The sequence below is a fragment of the Oryctolagus cuniculus genome, chromosome 14 (genome assembly GCF_051225735.1).
Source record: "Oryctolagus cuniculus isolate XC-2025 breed Fujian yellow rabbit chromosome 14, ASM5122573v1, whole genome shotgun sequence".
Lineage (NCBI taxonomy): Eukaryota > Metazoa > Chordata > Mammalia > Lagomorpha > Leporidae > Oryctolagus > Oryctolagus cuniculus.
In genome coordinates, this window is record NC_142880.1 from 96,178,087 (window position 1) to 96,203,435 (window position 25,349).

A 25,349-nucleotide genomic window follows, 5' to 3' on the forward strand; every position below is an offset into this window, starting at 1 on the left:
GCCTGCGATGCGCTCTGCGTCGTCCACCACGGCCGGCTTTAGCCTAGTTCTTTCCCATCGGGCAGTGAGGCCCAAAGCCCTGGTTGTACGCAGAGCGGGCAGCGTTTCCCTGAGACACGGAAGCCAGCCCTTCCTTACGGACATGCGCGGGCTTGAGGGACGTGTGTCCTAAAAAGCGCCTGACACGTGGCGAGATGCGCACGACCCTCGCGCTGCTGGAGCCGGGGCTTGGTGACCCAGAAGGAGGCCGGGACGGTCCCTGCTGGAACCAGGACTCGGTGACCCGGAAGGAGGCCGGGATGGTCCCTACTGGAGGAGCGGCTCCCAGGCCTGCACCCAGGCGGCTCGGGCAGGGCTTCTGTGGCGTCCCGGCCTGAGCCGAGTCGTGCCCCGGGGTAGCACGGGGAATGCCGCTGACTCTGCACGGGATAGCCAGCTCCCTCTGGGGCAGCCCTGTGGCGGCTCCATGGACAGCGCTCAGCCCTGTGGGCCTGGGCTCCACGCGTCGGAGCACAAAGGCCGCCCAGAGATAAGCCGGGCGCTGGGGCAGCCATCTGAAGCCGGCGGGCTGTTCCCTGCCAGCTCCCAGGATGCTCGTGCCGGCCAAGCCGAGCAGACCGGCAGAGCCGCAGAGGCTGCCTCCCCCAGAGCCCCCTGGGAGCGAGCAGTCACTGCACACAGAGGAGGGGGCCGGGGCTGGGGGCTGCGGGGGCAGAGCCGGGCTGAGGCCCGCAGTTCTGAAGGAAGAAGCCGTCCATCACCCAGCCTGCGCCATGGGCAGGGCTGCGCGGCCTCGCCTGAGTCTGGGGCAGACCGTGTGGATGCTGGGGCCCCACCTGCACCCAGGACATGGCGGGGGGGGGGGGCTGGGCACGAGGGAACCTGGCCCCTCACATCCCCACAGCAAACCCAGGGCTCCCGAGCACCGTCCCCCCTCACAGCCTGAGGGGCAGCCTGGCTCGTTCCAGTCTGCAGTGCTCCGCAGGGGCTGCTGCTGCTGTGGCTGTGGCGTGGAGCACCCGCCCCCGAGCACAGAGCGCGTGGGAGCTGCTGCCTCCCGTCCTGCTGGGCTGTCGAGGGTCGCGGGTCCAGGGGCAGCAGCCCTGCAGAGGTGGTAGGAGGAGACGCCTGCTCTTCCGGCCCCCGGGGCACAGCGTCCCCCTCCTTTGTCCAGCCCAGGCTGGTTACGGGCAGGGGCCAGCTGGGCGCCCAGGGCACAGAACAGCACTACTGGGCGGGGGCTGCCCCAGCCCAGCCCCGACGTTCAGGAGGGGACACCCTGAGAGCCCCCAGCACGGCCACCGGCAGCTCTTCAGTCTCAGTGCAGCTCCTTCATGCGTGAACGAGACAGAGTGGGGGAGGGGCGGGCAGCTGCTGGACCGCGTGCAGAGACCGCGGCCGGAGCCTGGTCCTGGCCCAGCTCCCGCTGCAGCCCTGAATAGGGCAGCTACACAGGAGAGGGAGCTCCGAGAGCAGGAAGACGAGGCCGTGCCAGCTCGCGTGGGGTTGGAGCGTTCTTCCAGGGGAGGCCTGCCGGGGCATGGACAGCGGGCTTGTGCGGAGGCCCTGGGGTCACCGCGCCTCTGAGTCTGGTGCTGTGGCACCGGCCACCACCTGCCCTTTGTGGTCAGCTCTGGGGCACGCGTGTCCCTGCTTCCGACGCATGTTGTTTGTGTGTATGCGCGCACGAGAGGGACGCCGGGGCAGGGTGGGTGTCTGGCCCGGCAGTTAAAGCACCTTCCGGGGCGTCTGCGCCCCGCAGCGGCCTACCTGGATTTGACTCCTGGCCCCGGAGCCAGACTCCAGCCACCAAACCTGGGAAGCAATAGGAAATGACTTAACAGCGGCGGCCCTGCCACCGTGAGGCCAGTGTGGAGGGGGCTCCCCTGCCCCAGCTCCTGCCTGGCTCGACTCCAGCTGTGACCGGCATCCGGGGTGTGAGCAGGTGGATGGAAGCTACCTGCCCCCCCACCTGTCAAATAAATAACAATTAAAATAAAACAAGACAACCCCAGACTTTATAAAAAAATTAAAACCAAGTAATGGAAAAATCAAAGGAAAAAGATAACGCATTTTCCACGACCTTTCTGAAGACTCCCCTCCCCCTGGTGTGTGTGTGCACACACGTGTGCATGTGTCCTGCGTGGCCTCGTTCGGTGCGGTTCCCTCTGCTCTCACCTCTGTTCCTTGGTGCAGGAGTGAAGCCAGTGGCTGACAGAGCCGGTGCGGTTGGCGCCGGGTCGGGGGCTGGGAACGTTTCACGCGCTCTCAAGTGCGCCTTTCTCTGTGTGAGAGGACCCACGTGCTCCTTAAGATTTGCAATTTGTCTGTTTACATTGAAGAGCGAGAACGCACTCTGCCATCTGCTGGTTCACGCTCCAGACGCGCACAGGAGCTGGAGCAGGGCCAGGCCAAAGCCAGGAGCCAGAAACCCAATCCAGGTCTCCCACGTGGACGGCAGAGAGCTAATGACTCGCGCCGTCGCCTGCTGCCTCGCAGACTCTGCCTTAGCAGGAAGCTGGAGTCGGGAGCTGGAGCGGAGCGGGCATGCGTGGCGGGCAGGCATGATGGGCAGGCGTGGCGGGCAGGCGTGGAGGGCAGGTGTGGCGGGCAGGTGTGGAGGGCAGGCGTGGAGGGCAGGCGTGGAGGGCAGGCGTGGAGGGCAGGTGTGGAGGGAGGCGTGGAGGGCAGGCGTGGAGGGCAGGCGTGGAGGGCAGGCGTGGCGGGCAGGCGTGGAGGGCAGGCGTGGAGGGAGGTGTGGAGGGCAGGCGTGGAGGGCAGGCGTGGAGGGCAGGTGTGGAGGGAGGTGTGGAGGGCAGGCGTGGCGGGCAGGCGTGGAGGGCAGGCGTGGAGGGCAGGCGTCAGCACCAGGCCCAGTGCCAATCAGCCTTTCTTGCGTCTTCTAACTGCCTCCAGGAAGGGGTCAGGGGGACGCAGGCAGTGGCCAGCCTGCTCCAGCCTCCGACCCAGGGCTTGAGGAACCTTCCAGAACATAGGCCTGTTCTTCCCGGCTCCTTCTGACTCTCCGCCAGCCGCTGAGAGGGACCCAAACACCCTTTCCAGCCTGAGCTGAGGGAAGATGGCGACCGGGCAGCACGCGTGACACACTCCCACGACGTGCCCAGCCAGTCCTCCGGCCACCGCCCACGGGGCACCTGCTGGGCCTGGTGCTGCCCCCCCAGAGTGTCTGCCTTGGTGAGGGAAGGCGGGCGCCGGGTGCCACACTGCTCTGTGCCAGGCCGGGCTGCCTCACCTCCTGGGCGGGGGCGGTCACTTGCACGGAGCACATCGAGCAGTGGAGGAGGCTCAGTGAACAGCTCTGATGGCCACACGCCCAGGAGCAGGCCCGCAGGGGGGGCGCGGCCTCCCGTGCCCTGCACACCGGCTTCCTGGCTCCCACACTCTCCTGTCCCCAGCACCCCAGGGCCCAGCCCAGGGCAGGTGCACCAGGCTGGCGCAGGCAGACAGAGCTGAGCGCCTGGAACCCTCCCCGCTGCAGAGTCCCTGTGTGCTGCCCGGAGCACTGCTGGCCAGACACGGAGCTGGGGGACGGGCGCCTCCCAGGCGGCTCTGGCTGTGCACAGGCCTCGCGTGGCGGCCACCGCAGGGGCCCCTGTGTGAAGGCCGAGAGTCTCAAAAGAGCCAGAGCCACGTCCAGGAAAGCCGCTTGCTCGTGGGCAGCGGGCTGGGCCGCCCTCGGCAGCGGGGCTGACGCTGCACTTTGTGGTGCTGGGGTCCGCTTCTGCCACCTTCTCTGGCATCTCCCGGGTGGCCCCCCTGGCTCGGTGTGGTCTCTCGGCAGCATGGAGTCTCCCACACCTCAAGGTCTGCCTGGGACTTGTCGCTGCGAGGCCCCGGGCTGTCCACCACAGGGCCTGAGTCTGTCACAGCCACCGCACCCGGTGTTGCAGACTGGGGCCTGGCCCACCCGGGCGACTGTGACTCGGTTCTGCAGCCAGGAGCCTGAAATCAAGGGGGCGGGGGCTCCTCTGAGGCTTCTTCCTGCGGCTGCAGAAGCCACCGGGCCCCGGCCCCCACGTGGTCCTCCCTCTGTGAGTGTCCCAACCCCCTCTTTGGTGGGCACCTGACACCCTAACCACATCATGCAAGGCAAGCGGCGGTGGGTTTATGATCCTGTTAGCGCGGCACACGCCAGCGACTCTAAGTCTTCCCTGCAGGTGAAAGGGCCGGGATAAGGAAGAGAGATAATTTTTTGCATCACCAAACTCTCATTACATTTCCTTTGATGTTTTATTGCTAAATTTTCTTTTGCATGGTGATATTGTGATTTAAGAAGAGCACACGTGGCAGGCTCAGCCAAGAATAGAGCCAAGCTACTGGGAACACGCTGGCTAGTGTTCTCCTTCCCAAATTATTTCAGTGATCATCGAAGTGGATATTTTATGGCCCCTGAATCTTCTGCCGAACCGAGAGCCGCCAGGCAAACGTGTGTCGGAGGACTGGAAATGGCCCCAGTTCATCCTCGGTGAAATACTGGAGTCGTTTCTAGCTTTGCAGAAGCAAACGTGAGCTCCAACTCTCGTGTCCTTGACGCCGCCCGCAGAAGCTGTAAAAACGCACGCGGCGGTTATGAGTCAAATAATTTGGTAAGAAAATTACGAACTAATAAAACATGGCTTCCCCCATCATCTCCTCTCTGGGATGACTTCACCACGTGGAGGCAGAGTCGAGGCTCAGCGTTGCAGAGCGCGCTAGATCACTGGGACCGGCGTGCGCAGCCCCGTGGACAATGCCTGGGACTGACAGGGAGTGGCGGAAGGAAGTGTGGGAAGGGCACGCCCTCCTCGGGAGCAGCTCCGCTCGGCCACCCGGCTCTGAGCGTCCACGCCCCGCTGCGGCAGGTGAGGGGCCTGGGGCGCTGGACTCGTCTCCTACAGCTCACCAGCCGGCGAGGGAAACCTACTCCCTGGCTGTCCAGAGCCGGCCTCGCTTGAGGACTGGGGGGTGTGAGCCGTCTGCAAGGCCAGGGGGTCTCAGTTCCCCCGGAAGCACCATGCAGCATGGACGCCCAGGCCTGCCCAGACGGCCGACTCCAGGGGCCCACCCGGCCGCTCTGGGGGGGTGGCAGTGCCTATGCCCGGTCAGGGCAGCCCCAGGGAGGGCGCGGCCAGGAGGCAGCGGGGCTGGAGCTCAGGTCCGGCACAGGGGTCAGCCCTGGGGAGCCACAGGGTGACAAAGTGACTTACCCCCCAGAGGGAGACGGCGGGGGCCGGGGGGCCTTGGGGCTGACCTGGGGCACCTGGTGCGGCTGTGATACAATACGTGGCACCGGCACACAGTTCTGCCGCTCACAGGATTTTCCTCTAACGTATTTCACGGATCACAGGGAGGATTGATTCTCCTCACTGCCGCCTTCCGCCCCACCATAGCTGCCGTGCCCGTGTGGATCTGGGTGGGCCACAGCGACGCCCCTCCCACTCGCTCTCCACCCAGGTGTCTGGCCCGCCCACTCCACCATGCACCAAGGGTCAGTGGGACGAGTGAGGGAGGTTCACGGCCGCCTTGAGCTGCACCCATGCCTGACTTCAGTGGCTCCATGCCCCAGCCCCCATGACCACTGCGATGCTCCGGCACCGCCAGGTGCCTTTTCCCAGGGGGCTCCACATCTGGAAGCTTCCCCCGGCACTTGGCGTTCGTGCCGGCCGCCTGCACCTGGGGAGCGCGAGGCTTTGGCCCTTGTGCCCAGCTCCTGTCAGTTCCATTCGCCACGTCACGGCCACTCGGGCGGCTGCCAGGTGCAGCCAGCAGGAGTGAGGCGGCCACACAGGTCCGGGTCAGTGTGGACCCGGCTTCCCTGTCCTCGGGCACCACTTAGGGGTGGGGCTCCCGACTCGAGGCCTCTGGGTCTCACTTTGCGAGACGCCACTGCTGGGCCCTATTGCTGGGCTGCTTATTTCTTTCCCACTCGAGAAGAGAAGAGGTTGTCATTATTTCTAAAGCAAATTCCGTTTTCCTTCCAATTCGTCTGATGACTAAAGAACACTTCGTGCTTATTGACCACACACTATCTCTTCAAACCCAGCTCCCATTTTATCTTCATGGGTTGTCTGAATAAGTCACACAAGTTCCTTAATTTTAGAAGCAAGATTTTAGTAAAAAAAAAATACGATCCGTGTTTCATAAATATTTTCCCCTCTCTGGGATTTTAGTGTTTCATAAATATTTTCCCCTCTCTGGGGCTTCATTTTCATTTTTCCGAGAAATGTTCTCAAGGAGCAAATTTTCACAAGTTTAATGAAGCCTGGTTGATTAATTCATGCATGTATTTTGATTTTAGACGAGTTCCACATTTACAAAACAAAAGCTGTGAGGTGGTAGCGCAGAGCTCCCGTGGGCCCCCGCGTGCCCTGTGGTTACAGCACCTCAGAGTGTGTCTGTTACGCATTTACCTTTAAATCGCACGGCGCAGGCTTTGCTGCGTGAAGAGCCGACCTGGGAGAAGCCACGGCCTCTCCTGAAATGTGCTCCAACGGCTCTGGGCTTCACTCCCCGCGCGTGCCCGGGCCGACCTGAGCTATTTTTGCACACGATATGAAGCTGGGGTTCGAGGCTCTGTGCTCTGCATCTGGGATGTGCACATCTGCCCGCCGCAGCTGCGTTTCTCCCTGGTCCTCCCTCGGACGACTTCGCGGAAAACCCGCGGCTCGCGTCTGCGTCGCCCCAGTTCTGCCCTCTCTGTGTCGTTTGACCTCGCGTCTGGCTTTATGGAAATTCTACACTCTCTATCACGGTCGCTTCATGTAAATCTTAAATAAACTAGAAGCCTCCACTTCTTTTCTTTCTCAAAATAAAGTTGAATATTCCCAGTCTGCTGCATTTCCCTGCGAGTTTTATGAAATCATTGTTGTTAAATGTAACAAAACACATGAGCTGAGCAGTCAGTGTGTTTGATGCTGCCATGAGTAATACCAGAAGCACTTGCACTTGATCCCAGCTTCCCTCAGAACGCCAGCGCTGTGTCCTGCTGGTGCGCAGCGGCCTCCGGCGAGAGGCCGGGTTTGCCGGCAGCCCCTGGTTCCCCCGACCGATTCGGATGCGGTGGCCACAGCGAGACGCCGGCTCCTCCCCAGCGCCGGCTCTCTGCTCACCCAGGCTGCGAGCGGTGTTGCCAAGAGGAAGCGGAGGATCTCGTCAAATGCTTTTCCTATGGCTAAGATCTGACGATTTTTTTCATTATTTTGGCCAAAAGTAGTTAAAACGACGGGTCCGTTGTCCACTATCAGAGCAGTTTCTCTCCTGGGGCATGTCCTGCGCGACCCCACTCTGCTGCCTGGCGCTGCGGACTTGGCTCGGTACAGTTTCACAGGGACTCTCCGGCTGCCTGCACGGCCCAGCGCGCTCGTGACCCTGCCTGGCTTTAGCAGAGTGAGCAGCGTGTTCAGTGTTCCTGGAAGTTTGTGCAGAGTCGGCGTCACTCCTCCGCCGCCCGGGGGTTCCCCAGCCAAGCCGGCAGGGTGCAGAGGCCTTGGGGAGCTGCTTTGGGAAGTTCTAATTCAGTCTTTGAAACACTCGGGCCTCGCACGCCCTCCACTTTCTCCTCAGGGAGAGTCTGGTGAGCCAGGACTTTGCCCACCTTGCTGAGGTCTTCGCGTTCATGAGCCCGAGGTTGCCCATCACCCACCCCGCGCTCCCGTTCTCTGCAGAATCTGTGGTGGCTCTCCGCCCCTTCCCCTGCCCAGGGGCCAGGGCACTGGGGCAGCCCCCACTGGGGCTCGGGTGCGCGGGAGTGGCTGGACGCTGGCACGCCTCCTCCCTCCTCTTACAGATGTCTCCACAGTAGGGAAGGGGAGACCCAAGGGTGACCCCAGAGCTGCCCTCCGGGAAGGGCCCATGGGTGACCCCAGAGCCGCCCTCCGGGAAGGGCCCATGGGTGACCCCAGAGCCGCCCTCTGGGAGGGGCCCATGGGTGACCCCAGAGCCGCCCTCCGGGAGGGGCCCATGGGTGACCCCGGAGCTGCCCTCCGGGAGGGGCCCATGGGTGACCCCAGAGCCACCCTCCGGGAGGGGCCCATGGGTGACCCCAGAGCCGCCCTCTGGGAGGGGCCCATGGGTGACCCCAGAGCCGCCCTCCGGGAGGGGCCCATGGGTGACCCCAGAGCTGCCCTCCGGGAGGGGCCCATGGGTGACCCCAGAGCCGCCCTCTGGGAGGGGCCCATGGGTGACCCCAGAGCTGCCCTCCGGGAGGGGCCCATGGGTGACCCCGGAGCCGCCCTCCGGGAGGGGCCCATGGGTGACCCCAGAGCCACCCTCCGGGAGGGGCCCATGGGTGACCCCGGAGCCGCCCTCCGGGAGGGGCCCATGGGTGACCCCGGAGCCGCCCTCCGGGAGGGGCCCATGGGTGACCCCAGAGCCACCCTCCGGGAGGGGCCCATGGGTGACCCCAGAGCCGCCCTCCGGGAGGGGCCCATGGGTGACCCCAGAGCCGCCCTCCGGGAGGGGCCCATGGGTGACCCCGGAGCTGCCCTCTGGGAGGGGCCCATGGGTAACCCCAGGGCCGCCCTCTGGGAGGGGCCCATGGGTAACCCCAGAGCCACCCTCCGGGAAGGGCCCATGGGTGACCCCAGAGCCGCCCTCCGGGAGGGGCCCATGGGTGACCCCAGGGCCGCCCTCCGGGAGGGGCCCGCGAGTCCCTCTCACCAGGCACGTCCCCTCCCGGCGTCTCCAGACCCCAAACACCTGCTCCTTCCAGGTAACTGAACTTCAGGTGGGGGGTGGTGAGTGAGGGTGAGTGGGGGGTGGGTGGGGGGTGAGTAGGGGTGGGTGGGGGTGGGAGCGAGGAGTGAGTGAAGCAGAGAACCACAGGACACAGGAGACAGAGACCTACTTGGGGCCAGGACCTGACGTACGCGGGGGGCAGAGGCGCAGGGATTTGTGTCCGCCAGGCGTTGGCCCGGGTTCTGAGCTCTGGTTCTGGGATGCTCTGGGCCGCCCAGCCCCAGGATGAAGGCACTTAGAGGTGCCGGCAAACGGCGTTAGGTAGACGTGGGACGTGTCAGGGCACTAACGTGACGCCATGCTAACAAAGCAAGCGTCTGTTCCCAGTAAACTGTCATCAGACGCGACGTCTTTGTCCTCTAAAGCAGAGCCGCACGGAGTTCTGGGCTAAAAGCCAGCGCTCCGGCCGCACGGCTGTCAGGCGGCCATAATCAGATGCACGCACAGCACGGTTCTCGCAGAAAACTCGCTCTCCTGGGCTGGGTGCTCGCCCCACAGGAGCAGTGTGGCCTGCGGGGTGATTCTGACCCCCCACTCTGTGCTCGGGTCGTCCTGGCATTGTCTGCACACAACACAGCCATGACACGGGTACAACTCCACCCCTATTGTCCAGACAAGACAAAAACTGGGCACGGAGAGAGAATCTGCCGTGGGCACCCGTTTCCCAGTGGACGGAGGGACAGCTGGATGTGAGAAGACGCACCTCACCTCCCACACCACGGCCTTGCTGGGCAGCTGGCAACGATCCATTGCAACCGTCACTGTGCCCCTCCAGTCACCTCAGGCAAGCCCTGGCACTGGCTGGGGGGCTCAGGGTCAGACACAGCGCTGGAGAGGGTGCCACAGCTCTCATGTCCGAGTGCCCAGTGTGCAGGCCGTTGGCCCGGCCGTGAATGGGGAGGCTGCTGTGGGTCTCAGTCTGTGCTCTCCGACTCTGCCAGGACAGGGCTCGGTGACAGGAGTACATTCAACGTGGCCCAGCTCTCCGGCGTGTTTGGGCCTCTTGCGTGCGGCTTCGGCAGGCCGCAGGCGTCTGCACCTGCCGAGGCTCGCGGGGCTCACGGGGATACCGCGGCTCTGGACCCCTGGGTGCCTGGACGGAGAAAGAGAACAAAGCAAATCCGCTCAGCAAATAAATGCCAACACAGCCCCTCCCCAGGGAACAGGAGTGCGACTCTCACGTGGGTGCAGGGCCCAAGCATGGGACCGCCATCTGCTGCCCCCAAGGTGCACTAGCAGGGAGCGGGGTTGGAAGCGTGGAGCAGCCGGGACTCAGATGAGCACGCGGATACGGGTGCTGGCGTTGCGAGCCCCACCCACGGCGAGCCGTTCTTAGATGAGCCCTCTAGAGAGTGCGGGGGGTGGGGGGCAGCCTGTGGGTTCTGGGGCAGGAGAGGGCTGGGGGCCAGGGGATGAGACTGAGGCGAACCCCTCCGTGAGGAAGCGGAGACAAGGACAGAGACGGCAGACCCGGGGCTCGGCTCGGCAGCGCGCTCGGGGCTGCTGGGGGCCAGGGGAGAGAACGCCTGACTCCCTGTGGGCAGCTGGAAGTTAGAGGCTCTTCCTTAGATAACGTGGAAGAGGCCGGCTGAGAGAGGACCTTGGCACGCTGGTGACTGGTGCCGTGTGGGGTGTGAGCTCCTGGCCGCAGACTGGCTGTCCGGTCACGGCGCGGGGAAGAGAGGGTCCCCCCGCAGTCCCTTCTCCCCGGGGCGGGTGGCCCTGCCGTCCAGGTCTGACTCTGGGTTCACGAGCCCGAGCAAGGGCAGGAGTTGGTGGTCCCAGGAGGGAACTGGGTCCCCAGTTTGTCAGTTCTCCTTCCGGCCTGTCCAGCAGATGTGGACGTTGCAACGCCGCTTCTCAGGGGTGACGGACTCAGACCCAGTGCCACACCCGCGTCCTCGTCAGCTCTCCTCCCCTGTACATCCTGGTCCTGGGCCATGAGGGGCCCGGCCTGGCACACTGTCAGTTCCCACGCTGCTGGGCTACCAGCAAGGGTTGGGCCACGGGGAGCTGCAGGAGGAGGGCCCAGTGGGCCCGGGGTTGATTCCTGCCCCCTCCTGCCAGGCGCTGTGTTCCAGCTGCTGCTCCTCTCCGGGCAGCTGCGTCCACAGGGCTCCTCCTGCCCGGGCTCCGTCCTCTCCCACCGGGAGGCGGCGTCTGCTTGGTGCGCACCAAGCCCTGGTGCTGCCTTGCGCCCTGGGCTGGCCGCAGACCGGAGCTCTGTGAACCCCACTCCCGGACCCCTCACTTCTAAGGGGGCCTCCTGTGTTCCACGGGGGCTCTGAGGTCTGGAAAAGCGTTCGTCCATGTTATTACTTCTGATACTCCCGTGCTATTTTTGCTCCACGCATGTTCCTTTTAAACACCAGGCGGGTGTTCAACTCACAGCTCGTGCAGCTGTATTTTTTTTTTTAAATTTATTTGATAAGTAGAGTTACAGACAGTGAGAGAGAGAGACAGAGAGAAAAGGTCTTCCTTCCATTAGTTCACTCCCTAAATGGCCACTACAGACGGCGCCACACTGATCCGAAGGCAGGAGCCAGGTGCTTCTCCTGGTCTCCCATGGGGTGCAGGGCCCAAACACTTGGGCCATCCTCCACTGCCCTCCCGGGCCACAGCACAGAGCTGGGCTGGAAGAGGAGCAGCCGGGACTAGAACCTGGTGCCCAGATGGGATGCTGGCGCCGCAGGCAGAGGATTAACCAAATGAGCCACAGCGCTGGCCCCATGTAGCTGTATTTTTAAAATATGTTCAACCTGAGAACTCATTTTCGAACAATTGCTGTATAATTGGTGTTTCCTACAGCTTCCTTGTGTTGATAATTTTCCACGCTATTTCTTTGCTCAATTTATTCTTCTCAATCATGTATTGATTACATTCTGTGTTATCTTTTCTCCTCTGTGAGTATAAACTTACGCATTCTGTCTGTAGTGCTTGGGGATTGCCCTTAGAATGCTTGCAAGTTTACTTTCCTACAAAAGTTTAAAGGTGAACAGCATGGCTACCCTTTACCCCGACTTGCACAGACTTCTCGACGCCCGTGTTGCGCCGCATCTCCCACCCCGGCCTTCGTCTGGGTGGCCACTGTGCCAGGGTCACGGCGCGTGGAGGAGAGCACTTCTGCCACTCGCGGGTGCGCGGCCTCCTGCACCGGGCGCTTCCTCCTGTGTTCCACTTCCTCCCACTCGAAGGTGTCCCTGCTTCTGCGATGTTTTCCAGGAAGGCCAGCTTGTCTCACCCTCTCTGTCTACTAACCATCTAGCGAGCTGTGGGCTTCCTGGAGGTCCACCATGCCCATGCTCACATGTTCTGTCATTTTTCCCCCAAAGAAACCTTTCTTTCAGGAATACAAATTTCATAAGTACAACTTTGGGAATACAGTGATTCTTCCCACCCCACCCACGCCCCCACCCCTCCTCCTCCCTCTGCCGTTCCCAGTCCCGTCCTCCATCAGGATCCTTGTCCGTTCACTTCAGCCTTTCTGTTCTGACTCGTCTCTGCGAGGGCGCAGGGGCTGCTGACTGCCCCCGCGGGGGCCTGGCTGTTCTCCGGACGCCTTGTAGACCGCCTTTGACTCTGACTTGTCCCTCCCCCACTCCGGGGTCTCGTTCATTAGCCCCCGGGGGCTGCCCGGTGCCTTTTTCCCTGGTTTCTTACCCGGACCTCTCCCCACGCTTCCTCTCCCGCACCCACATGCTTTCCCGCCTTGCGCTGAGTGACGTCCAGGGCAAGCCCGCCGCCGTGACACCGCTCGTCCCGGCATTCTCCTACTGTGAAACCTCCCGTTAAGCTTTCCTTTGGAAGGGAGAGAGCTGTGCTCGTTCTTAGAAGTTGTAATGCACTCTCTTCCAAGCCCATCCCACTTGGGATTGGCCCCTGGACCTCGTCTGGTGGCTGACGCATTCCTAGTCTGTCTCGTGTTAATTCTTCTCTGATGGTCTGCTTCTCTCGTGTGTTGTGTCTCCTGACTTTCTCCAAAGTGACTCACAGTCTGGGCGGGGCCTTGTTTGCTTTGTTTCCTGTGAGAAAGCTCTGTGACCCCATGGGCCTGCAGAGTTCTCTGTGTGTGTGTGTGCACAAATGTGTGTACCTATGTGGGCGCACACGCATACATGTGTGCGTGCATACATGTAGTGCCTACATGCCTGCATGTGTGTGCACATGTATGGTGCACACTTGTGTTTACATGCATGTATGTGAGTGTGCATGTGCTGTGTATATGTACATGTGCATGCCTGTGTTCCGGGGCTTACGCGGTTCTGTGGTGACTAAACAATCACGTAGTCACCGTCTGCAGCTCTACACACGGGCTGTAACCTTGTGAATCACACCTGGGGCTTTGAATGCAGACGTCTTTCTCATTTTCCTTGAGTTTTCAGCAGGCGACAGCCCCCTCCTTGCCGCCAGGGGCAGTGTCCAGAGACCACACACGGAGAAGGAAGCTCCCTTCACGTGGCGGGGAGCAGCGGGTCCAGGTCCTGAAGAACCCCCCCGCCCCAGGGAGCAGGCCTCACCGAGGGGGCAGGGGAGAAGCGGAGCACGGCCCAGCCACGGGAGCCGGGAGCTGGCCCAGGTCTCTCAGGCCAGCGTGGTCCCTGGGGAGCTTGGTCTCATGGCTGGGCGTCTGGGAGTGGCCAGCGTGGGCATCCCACAGCCTTTGCGTGGAGGCGGAGAGGCAGGTTCATGACTGCCCAAAGCCACCAGGCCTCGTCCTAGTCCCTGGTGGGAACCGGTCAGGCCCAAGCCTGGGGCTGCAGGCCTGGCATGCGAGGACGCAGCTTTGTAGCCCTGTGTCTGCCTCTTCCAGGAGGCCAGGGTCAGCCGCGGCTCGGACTGGCACACCGGCGAACGGTGCGGTTCCCTAGAGTGTGCTGTCCCATCTCTGGGCCCAGGCATCCCCGCGGCCTCGCCCGCTCGGCACCAGAAGCGAGGAATCCTGCCCGCGGTGGAAGCCAGCAAGGCCCCCCTTGCACTCGCTGTCCCTTAGTCACGTGTCAGCCTTCCAGAAGGTTCTCTCCCCCTGAAATCTGTGGACAGCTCCCACGCCTTCACTGCTGAGCGACGTAGCAGCCTTGTGCTGGTGGCTTGGCCGTGCCAGCTCTGCCCGCGTGTGCGTTGGTTGCTGGCACTCACCTCGCTGCTGGCCGGTGGCTCCCTCCACCTCCTCCTGCCACACAGGGGGCCGCCATGGCCCCCGCCCCGCCCTGCCTAGCTGCTTGTTGCAATACCAGGAGCTCTGTCTTCTCTGGAAGCAAGCCCGCGGCGTCCCCTTCCTTCTCCCTCGCACAGAGCAGGGACGAGGATGGCCTGGAGTGCCCAGCATCTCCTGAGCACAGCCGTGTCCCTGCAGGGACCCAGAGCTGAGGTCTGAGCAGATGGCGCAGGGCCCTTGCGGGTGTCCTGGGATCCAGAGTGGGGGCCGGAACCAGCCTGCGCGCCGCTGATCCAAAAGTGGCACCGTTGATGGTCCAGAACCAGCGACTCGGGCCACCCTGTCCTTGGCTGTGAGCGGTGGCCCAGCAGCCCGGCGGGCAGCGTGGCTGGCCCTCGGCGTGGCCTACAGCTCTCAGGCTCCACCGAGCAGCCCTGATGCACACGTGGGCTGCACGTGGACGGCAAACGGTGCTGGGCCGCGCTGCTGTGTCCCCTCCCGCCCAAGGCCCGACAGCTCCTGGGGACAGCGATGGGGGTGGGGTTGGGGGGGCGCGGGGAGGGTGGAGCCCGGGGGCGGCCTTTGCTCTCCCACGCTGGCCGCCCCCGCGTCAGGGCGTCCACTCCTGAGGAGACCCCTCGGGGAGATCCCTGCGGCCAGGGTCCCGCTCCCTGACAGCTGCCCCGCCCGTCCTCCGTCCCACTGCTCTCATCTCCCGCTCCCTCCGTCGCCGCTGCCCCGCAGCCCAGCTGCCCGTGGGGACGCCCCCGTGGGCCGCATGGTCACGAGGGGCCGCGCTCAGGCCGTGGAAGAGCGCGGGTCCGCTCCTGCCCGCCGCACTCAGCTGCGGCCTTCTAGTCAAAACCGCACCAGACAGGCCCTCCCGGTGCCCGGAGCCCGAACCCCGCGTCCCGCCGCGTCCGGGACCCCAGGCAGCCGCGGGCGCCCACGAGGGCGCTCAGGAGGGCGCCCTCCGCTGGCCGGCGCGGGCGCGCGCACAAAGGCAGCCCAGCGCGCCCCTGTGCGGGAGCCGGGCGCGGGTCCGCTCGCGCGCCGCCCCGCGCGGTGCCCTTGAGCTGCGCTCGGGCGGAGCAGATGTCTGGGCCTCGGGTGCCAGGGGGAACGCGGGGGGGATTGTTGGCATGATTGAAATTTGGACACTGTCATTCTGACACTGGAAAGAAAGCGCGCATTCAACCCAGGAGGTTTAAATTGGAGCCCTGACAAATAGGAAATATGCACTTGATAGTTTGTTTTCACTGGGATTTCAATGTCTTATTATACAGCAAGGCAGCTGCTTTGATTTTCAGGCAGACGAAGAAATAAATAAACATTGCCATGTGGCATGTATCCAGTGGGGAAAAAGACCTGTTTATCTTATCAATAAAAATAGTCCGTTAAAAATAACTTAGCAGTGCCAAGAGCAGGAGACATCTCCAGTGTCTCGAGAAATTTGTTCCCACCTTGGAGAGCGCATTTGTAATGGAAACTGCCGCGCGCCAGGAGCCGCCTGGGTGCTGGGAGCCGGCCAGTGCTCTGTGCCGCCCCGGTGTGTTGATGGCAGGGAAGCAGGAGATGTCACACCGCAGTGCCTTTTTCTACGAGACCATGGCCATGGCCTTGGCCTGGCAAATGCTGATGTCACGGCTGCTGCCCGAGTGGACCTGTTTGCAGTGCCCCCAACGCCCACTGTTCCAACCCGGGAGCGTGGACCGGTGAGGCCCCCGGTACCAGAGGCTCCTCCCCGCCCGAGGAGGGAGAGGAGGCAGGGACCACAGCGGGACCGGCCTTTCCTCCTCCTGTGGCTGGTGGTCGTCCCTGTGCCTCCACACGCAGCTCCGTGGCCTCCCTCTCCACGTCACCTCCATGGCCCCTGGGAGGGCAAGGCCAAGGCGGGTCCTCCTCCTCCCCTGGACCGTTTCCAGTCCTGCTTTCCAGCTCCAACGTCCACCTGCCAGGCAGCAGAATCCGTCAGCAACTGACCCCACACCTCGTGCACAACCTGCCCACTCTCGCCGCTCTCTCCGTCTGCCTGCGGAATCTGGGTCTGCTCAGCCTCGGCCGGAAGCTGTCCCGGTCCCCAGCAGCCCCGTGCGCTCCTGGAGCTGTGGCGGAGCCACGCCCGGTGCCCGTCGCCGTCCAGGGCGAGGAGTGACCAGGAGCGGAGAGCCTCAGGCCTGGCCTCCTCCACAGTAGCTGTGACTGCGCCTTCCCCTTGCGTCCCAGGGCTGTCCCGGCAGTGCCCGCACGCACCTGGCCTTCACTTCTGTGCGAGGACACGGCCGTCCCCCTGGAGCCGGTCTCCCCAGGCAGCCTCGGAGTGCGTCTGTGCTCCAGTCACGCCCAGCGCAGCGCCCACGGACACCCCCTGTGCCCTGGGCGGCACAGGCAGGGGCTCTTCAGACCAGGAGGTGGCTCCGGCCTGGACAGGAGGAGGGGCGGGGGTGGGCGGGTGCTGGCAGGTGCGGGTGGCTCCTCGCCTCGCTGGAGGTCCTCCTTGAGGCTTCCAGAAACGGGGACGAGATTCCGCTGCCGTGGTCTCCAGAGCGTGAATCACTCCGCAACCTCACCTCCGTGCACGGGTTTCCTCCAGCCCCGGCTCTGGGCCCCACTCTGGGGACAAACGTGGTGGCAGTGGGGATCTGGGCCGTGGTGTCTGACTGGGGGAAGCCTGTGGCAGCATCGTCAGGGGTACAGGAAGGAGGGTGGGGAGCGGTCGGTACCTCTTGTCCTTGGACAGAAGGAGACAGGACCCCCGGGGAAGACGAGCTGAAGGGCGGGTAGCAGGTGCACCTCAGTTCAGCAGGTGGATCACAGCGTCACTTGCTGTGCTTGACCGTGGCCACAACAGCTCACACCATTTAGAATAAAAGGCAACTGACCTCACAGCTTCATGAGGACTCAAGTTCGATTCCTTTCAGCAGCTTTTCCCAGGGCGTCTGCCCTCGGACAGAGCCTGCGCAGGGGATCTGGAGTTAAGGGACCCTGCTGCCCACCTTGGGGAGCCCGTCGACCCCTGAAGAGGGGGGAGAGCTCTACAGTCCGCACAAGGCTGGACGAGGCGCACACCGCGTCTCACACGTGTGTTCTGGGACAGCATGGGGGAGCTTCCTGCTGCTTCGGAGACGTTGACATTTTTGCTCGTTCTGTCTTCTTTTTGCCTGGGGAGCTGCACGGCTCACGAGGTGAGCGGAGGGCTGGTGTGGAATAACAGTCCCCGAGATACTGTAACACTTCAGTCTGCAAGCCCGGGGAAGGCCTTTTTCCTTCCAGAAGCAGAGAAATCCAGCAAATGAGCTGCATGGGAGCCAGTGGCCATGTGAACACGGGGCTCGGCAGCCCCTGGTGGGGAGCCCCAAGTCTCAGGTTCACAGGCAGTGCCGGGCAAGAGCGTAGGGTTCAGCAGACTCCACACACACACACACACACACGCACACCCGACTCTCTGGCTTCTGGTGAGGAGCGCACAGCCGGGTGTGGGCACAAGGACAGACACAGCCCCCACAGCCCCCGCTTGCCCGGGGATGGCGTTTCGCGCGGTTCCGATTACCGAGCTTAAATTAGCATGTGCCGTCCGAGAGCCTGGGCCTCTTCTCTGAAGGGCGGCCTGTGTGGCCGCTGCGGCTGGCACCGTGACCTCCACGCCGGTGGCCACAGTAAGGCGAGTCGTCCTGGGAATTATTTATCAGCCAGGCGGGTCGTTCCGTTTCAGCCTCCGAGGCCCCGTGCATCTAACTGATGCGGCCATAATGGCCTGTGAACTTTGGCTCCAGTTAATTGTTAATGAGAAGTTTGGGCAGCAAATAAAAGACCTATTGGGTTAGCCGGATGCCTTTCTTTCATAACCACAGAGGTTCACGGTTTGCAGAAAGAAACTTAGCACATTGCCGGCGTTCCTCCTTGCAAATAAGTCGTTGCTTTTTGTCGTTAAGTAAAGTTAGCCGAGGAGTCTGGCTGGGCTCGGAGCTCCGTGGTAAGCACCCAGAGGCGTCTTGGAGGTGTGCTTGGGCCGGCATGTTTGTCACGCTAATTCTCCAGATTCTCACGACGCTTGCCTTGGAGGAATCCCCCAGCCCCCGCGAGCTGCGGAAGAAATCCGAGTTTTATCTTACGCCGTCGTGTTCCTTCATTTCTTCCCAACCCAGAACATAGCCTGTATCTCTCTGCGTGATCAGTGGAGCACATTTGCCAACCTGAGGACCGTGCGCGCGCCCCTACCACCGAGAGCGTACGGCTGTTAGCAGGTGCGAGCCGAGAAACCCAGTCAGGGCTCTGGGCACCCCGGGGCTGCTGTGCCCACTAGGATCTGCGTGTGTGGCTCTGGGACTGGGCCCGGGAGCGGCCTGGACGGGGTGTGTGTGTGTGTGTGTGTGTGTGTGAGTGTGTGTGTATCTATCTCTGTAAGCCTACAAATGTTGTTCTGAACCCCTCATTGCCCCAGGCAGGCCCCATCACCAGTCTCTGACCCTCAGGGGCACACAGTGTCAGGAGCACATTCTGTTCTGCTCTCGTCTGCAGGGGGCACGGAGGGGCCCCTGTGCCCGAGGTCCTGTCCCCACGTGGAGGCGGCTGTGGGCAGCAGCCCCTGGGGAAGCACCAGGCAGGGCCCTCCAAACCACGCCCAGCTCCCCCACCACTCCTATGGTGGAACCCAGGGGTGCAGCTCCGGCTGTGGTTTTGCCGACAGAGCGTTGCACACCCGATGCTGTCCATCAGTGCGGCTCTACCACTCGGGGCATCCTGACGCCCGGACCCCCTGAGTGTGCGACCGTCCACGAGTGGCTCAGCGCCACAGAGCCCCACGCCCCTCCTGCGCAGGAAGGGAACGGGGAGACGGGAGGCGCTCGGCGGCGGTGGTGAGGATGCGGCTGCTCTCACGGTGACCCAGCTGCAGGAGGCAGGAACGCAGCACGGCACTGTGTGGTTTAGTCAGACGAGCCAGCTGCCGAGCGTGGGCAAGGCGGGATGCACTGGTGACACGGAGAGGCCCTTGGGCGAGTGCTGTGTGCGAGAGCGGCCATGAACAGAAGGTTGTGTAGGGAGGCCATGGCCCCGGGCACAGGTCACTGGGGGCATTGGCGTTTCACGGCCTCTCACACTCAGCTTTGTCCTTGGCACCCGGGGTTTCCACCCTCTTGGTCCCGGGTCCGAGCTGTCGAAGGCTGGTGGAAGTCATGCCCAAGAAGAGGGAGGGGCTGGGAGAAAACACCTCTGCCATCGCGGGAATGAGTTCAGAGAGGACGCGATGCCGAGGCAGAGTGCGGGCTGACCCCTTCAGACTGGCTCTCGGAGCCCGCTCCTCCCAGAAACCGTGCCGCGGGGGGCTGGCAGGGCAGGGAGCCCGGGTGCCGGCTCATGACCCCGTGGCCTGGTGTGAGGACATGGAGAAGTGGGTGGAGCTGGTGATGGACAGCCATGGGGAGAAGCAGCCGACATCTCCCTCCACGTGGCCTGGGGGTCACCAGTCTGCTGTCCAGAATGAGCCCTCAGTCACTGCCCCGCCTGGGGGGGGGCCAGACTGCTTCTCCCCTCAGCAGCAGCACACCGCGTGGCCGGCTCCACCCCACACGCACACCTGCAGGTAAAACAGCATGAAGGGGGACTGAGAGGGGCTTTAACTTTGGGTGAGTTCGTCATGCATAAAACAGACTCCACAGCCAGAAAAATGCCCAGGTTTAGTCTCAAAGCCTCCTAGCGGACAGGGACGCTGAGGGCCCAGGCCGTCCTCGTGATGCAGAGACCAGAATCCACTGCAGGTTGGACATATAGCGCCGAGGGCATCTCTCCCTCCACCCGCCACCTCTTGGCTCCTGAGGTCGTCCCAAGGCTGGGGTGCAGGGACGATCACTGGGTCCTCACAGCAGACAGGAGCAGTGCCCAGGGGGCCTGGTCACCTGTCTGAGCTGCGGCCGGGCTGAGCCCTGGCAGCCTGAGAAGCTTCCCTCAAATCCGCCGTAGGTTCCCGGAAACTCGCTTGGGGCTGTGGGACAGAGCAGGTGCACTGTGTCAGTGCGGAAGAACGGAAAGTGGCAAACTCTAAAGAATCGAATTTAAAAACGGCTGAGTTTGCATCACACCAGCAGAGTGGTACTCAGTCATTCAGTGTCACTGGAAGGGAGCTGGGTGCAGTGCTGAGTGGGACAGGTGCCTACTGGAGGGGCCGTGGGTCTTCCCGACGGCCCTTCTGGAGATGGAAGCAACGGCCCCTTGCTTGGAGCCGGGGACCCCTCTTGAGCCCGCGCCACCACCCAGGTGGGGCCTGAGCCCCAGCTCTGCAGCCCCCAGTGCACAGGGCTGGCCGCATAGCTTCCCCCAGTGACGTGCACAGGGCTGGCCACACAGCTTCCCCCAGCTGCCGGCGTCTTCCCTGTCACCCCCGCCGGGAGGGACAACCATCTGGAAAGCCTCAGCTACGTCCGGAGCCTCAGCCAGTGTCCAGCATCCAGCCCTTGCCTGGCAGCTCCTGGCTTCCGGCCTTGGACACCCCCATCCCGTTTCCAGGGGCCCTTCCTGTTCCTTCCTGTTCTCCACACTCCATCCCCCCTGTCCTCACCGGGCTCCCTCCGTGGGCATGACCACCCTGCCCACAGAGCTTACCCCTCTCCCGGCCCTTGCAAGAAGCCACATTTTCTGGTGGGACGCGGGCCTGTCTTCCTCAGCGGGTCCTTCCCTGACCCGAGGGTCCCCGTGGTGCCCCAGGCTCCCAGCAGCACTTGGCCCCTCATTGCCACGGTGGAAGCTGACGCGTGCGTCTCCGAGAGCAGCCAGGCTTCAGCCACGAAGCAAGCAGTCGGGAAACTCAGCTCTCGTAGGCACACAGAACTTCTGAATGGGAACGGAGAACTTCCATGTTTATGTCTCTGCATGTGACTTTGAACTTAAGAAGCAGGACTGAAAATGGAAGTGTTAATGAGCTTGTGGGAGTGTGGGTGTTTGGTTTAATTTCCTTAGCTTTCCTAACCCAAAGCACTTACAGGGGAACACCGGTTCCCCACGGTTCACACTCTCCACAGGGGTCCTTTGCGAAGCCATGAAGTATAGCAAAGAACAAAAATGCAAACTTGAAAAACACATGTATTTGTGATCAGTTTGCATCTGAATTATGATTTCATGCGAACAAAAGAGAGGTTCTTAAATTAAGAGAAATAATTTGCCTAATGACATATATAAACACGGGGCTGATAATCAGCGAGAGGAGAGGAGAAAATAATGTTGATACTGTAATTATTCCCTTGTACAAAGATCGTATCTCAGACCATGTCTGCGAGATACAGCAAGTGTCTTCTGTTTAATCAAGAGGAGTCCAGCTGATTATCTGAAGCCAAACAACTTAACTCTGAGAATATAATTATCTGGATCTGTTATCTACATTGAATAAATTAACCTGCTAATTGTTACATTTTTACTTCTCCTCCGGTTGCAGCTTTAGATTATGCAACACAAACCTTCTGTTCCCAAAAAACACAACAGCCTCTCCTAGCTCCAAGGCTCCTTTGTGACAATAACGTCGTCAGAGCTGGTTTTCACACCCATGATGGCGCAGCCGACACCACAGCAGGTTTCCCACCGTGGACAGCTCTGGAAGCAGGTAGATACAGGAGGCAGTGGGTGTCAACCAGCGCACAGAGGCTGGGCCAGCAGCAACCTGAGGTCACGGTCACCCAGCTCTCATCTGGGGACAGGGGGAACAACACCACAGAGGGCTGCCTCTCTCAAAGCACGAGCATCCCACTGGACTGACCACAGAGGCCAGGTTAGGGACACCCAGGGCCGTGGGTGTCTGTGAGATGAAGCACTGGGGTGAGAGCTGCTGGGGAGAGAGCCCAGAACTCCGTGTGGGGATCCACCTGCAGCTCTGGTGGAAAGCTGGGCTGAGCCTGGTGCTGTGAGAACCTCCTGACCTGGGACGGTACAGCTGCTGTGGAGTGGAGATGACAGCAGAGAGGCCAGAGATGAGTGGTGACGGGAGCAGAGTGCCACGGGCATCCTGGCCCTCCCTGGCTGCTCTACACGTGCCAGAAAGGCTGGGTTTAGCAATGAGGACACAACCCAGGGTCAATTACGCCTGCATTCATTCTAACAAAGAGCAAAGCCAAGTCGGCATGAATTAAATTAGCCAGCTACTTGCTATGTACAAAACAAGGATCCTAATCCTTCAGAGCAAGCAAATGAAGGTTGGAATTTCTAAAGTGTTTTATGCGCACTTCCCAGAATCCACCAAAAGTCATTAAAAGTACAAAGAAACAGCAAAATGGCTTCAGCAGCCAACGGTTGAAAAGTAACTACGTCCAATCCAGATAATTATGTGTGTGTGTACAATCATGGATGATCGAACAAGTAAAGGAAATATGCTTATTAGTAAATAACAAAGAATCTCAGCAAAGGAGCAGAGAGTATAAAGACAAAATAAAATTCTAAAGCAAAGCGAAGAAGGAAAATGACTGGAGTCAATACCCAGTGGACTGCAGATGAGGGAGGGAAACTCGGGGAATCTGAAGGCAGAGAACAGAAGTTATGTACTCAAAATCAGAAAGACAACGGAATGAAGATCACGCTTAGCGCGAAGCTGGTGTGAAGTTATCACAAAGTCCAACCTCGGGTAACCTGGGACACCAGAAGAAACAGAAAATGAGTTTGGGGCAGAAATGATGTTTTTAAATAGTGAATTCTTGAATTCGATTTTGACTTATAAGTAACTAGTAGATCTAAGAACACTTGTGACGCATGTGTGTAAGCATGTGTGCACATGTGTGTGGGCAGAGACACAGAGGTGGTGAGAGATCCGACAGCAATAAGCATCGTAACTGAACAGTTAGAAACAAAAGGTACAAGACGACCTTGGCAGCAGCCACCGAAACAAAACAGCTCCTTAAACGCAGGGCGCGAAAATGAGAAGTTGCTGACATCTCCTGGAAAACAATGGCGGCCAGAGGACAATGGAACAGCAACACCTTCCAATGGCAGGAAGGAGGGAAACCACATTCACTGATCACGTCCTTTCAAACTGAGGGAGAAATAACGGCGTTTTAGGATGTGAGCATCAGGTAGAAAAACCCCAAGAAAATTAGGGCTGCACTTGAGGCTAAGGGACACCGTGCGAGGTGGAGGCTTGGACCTACAGCAGGGAAAGAAGACAGTGGGACTGAAGTGGCTCAGGTGGCACCTTGCTCCCTGTGTTCTCGGGACAACATCACAGACAATCGGAAAACACCAACACTGTGCTGGGATTTTCTATCTGTAAAAAGAAAAAAAATGTAACAATTGCAAAAGCGTTGAGAGATGTGTGTAGACAATCATATGAAGGCAATTCAAAAAGCTCATGGAAAACAGAATTAGAAGATTAGCTTATTTTGTGCTAAAATTTTTTGAAGTCTGTGCATCAATTTTTATCACATGTACTCCCATGAACTTTTCCAGGACCTCTGCATTCTTAAAGTCTTTATGTTGTTGAAATGAGAAATAAAGATCTATCAGTTATGAAGTAAAACTCACAAGTGTGAGAAAGCATAATGTTGAACCTGAAAAGTTAGAGGTACATTTTAGAGTCTTAGACTAACCATTAAAAATAACTATAGCAAAGAGTTATACATAAGAAGCTAATGGATGAAAAGAAAAGAAATAGTAAGTTGTTCAATTAATTCAAAGAAAACAGCAATTGGACAATAGAATAAAATTGAATTAACAAATGCTAACTGAAGGTTTAACCCAACCATATCAATAAGCACATTAAATTTGAATTGACTAATCCTGCAAATTATGACACAGAGATTTGGGTCTGGTTAGAAAACTAAAACCCAACTAATTTCTATCTACAAGAGACAGGTTCTGAGAATAAAGACAGACATTAAATTTAAAAGGGTGGACTGGATGTATCATGAAAAATTAACAAGAAAACCGATTTGAGCACATTGATAGAAGGCAAAGAGAGAAACGTCCAAGCATTGCATCAACTATAACCAAACAGCGTTCAGAACAGGACAACACGACCTGCAGCCAGTGAGAACACAGTCACAGCTACGTGTGCCCAGGGAGCTGGAGCACACGTGTGTGTGTGTGTACAGGTGTGTGCATAATGCACATATATGTATATCTGCATATACATACATAAAAGCACATCTCAAAAAATTCATGGAAAATATGTATTGTGACAAATCTACGCATGGACTTTTAAAAACTTGCACCAGATCAAGTTTATCTTTTAATTCTATTGTTCTGCAAAATTTTGAAAGTAAACACATGTTGGGTCATCAAGCCTCTGCCTGCTAATTTTTCAATGACCCAAATCTCTGCAAAATTTAAGAGGTAACGGTGCACAGTGTCGAGGAGGGCAGAGCAAGTGGAGCGCCCACACCCGCTGGTGGACGTGTGGGGGACTAGGGCCACTCGCAGGGTGACTATGAAGGGACACACACCTGCTACCTGACCCACTGCTAGACGGTTCCTCAGACAGGCAGAGCTGTCTCCACTAACGTGACGTGAAGAACGACACAGCAGCCCCGCCTGTTCGCCCCCACGGGAGCGCCCACTTGTGCAGCGCAGAGGGGTGAGGAGCAGACTCCGGTGTCCTGAGACCACGGGCGACGTTGCACGCAGCAACAGGCTGAGTGGCAGCCAGCCCAGCCTGGGTGAAGCCCCGGCACAGGTGCCCAGCACCGGGCACACAGAGCAACGCCCCGCCAGCTCCCGGATGTGCGGTCCTGGGGCTGGCCGTGCGGCTCCGCACTGGGGGACACCAGACCAGCCCGGTGCTGTCTGAGGAGGGTGTCCTGCTCGGGAGGGGATGTGAGAGAGCTCTCTGTCTTCACTGGGTGCCTGTCTGTCAGAGCTCATCAAGCCGCAGGCTCCTGCTGTCAATCACAGCTCCGTAGAGCTGACTAAAGGTTCACGAGAGCCCGTGAGCCCCTCGGCTCCTCTCAGCCCTGCTTCCCAGACCCCCGCACCCCTCAGCCCTGCTTCCCGGACCCCCGCACCCCTCAGCCCTGCTTCCCGGACCCCCGCACCCCTCAGCCCTGCTTCCCAGACCCCCACACCCCTCAGCCCTGCTTCCTGGACCCCTGCACCCCTCAGCCCTGCTTCCCGGACCCCCGCACCCCTCAGCCCTGCTTCCCAGACCCCCACACCCCTCAGCCCTGCTTCCCGGACCCCTGCACCCCTCAGCCCTGCTTTCCGGACCCCCGCACCCCTCAGCCCTGCTTCCCGGACCCCCGCACCCCTCAGCTCTGCTTCCCGGACCCCCACACCCCTGAGCCTGTGCCAGGCCTGGGGGAGAGTGGGATCCCTGTACCCAGCACACCAGTGGGACGGCCGCCGCCAGGACAGGGGCCACCCCTTGCCACACCGGTCACGCCTGGGCCCTTGCAGGTGGCGCTGTCCTCCCTCAGGGGCCGGTTGTGCGGGCAGCAGACCTGAAGTTTGGGAGATCTGACAGGCAAGGTTCCTGCATCCAGGACCCACTCGT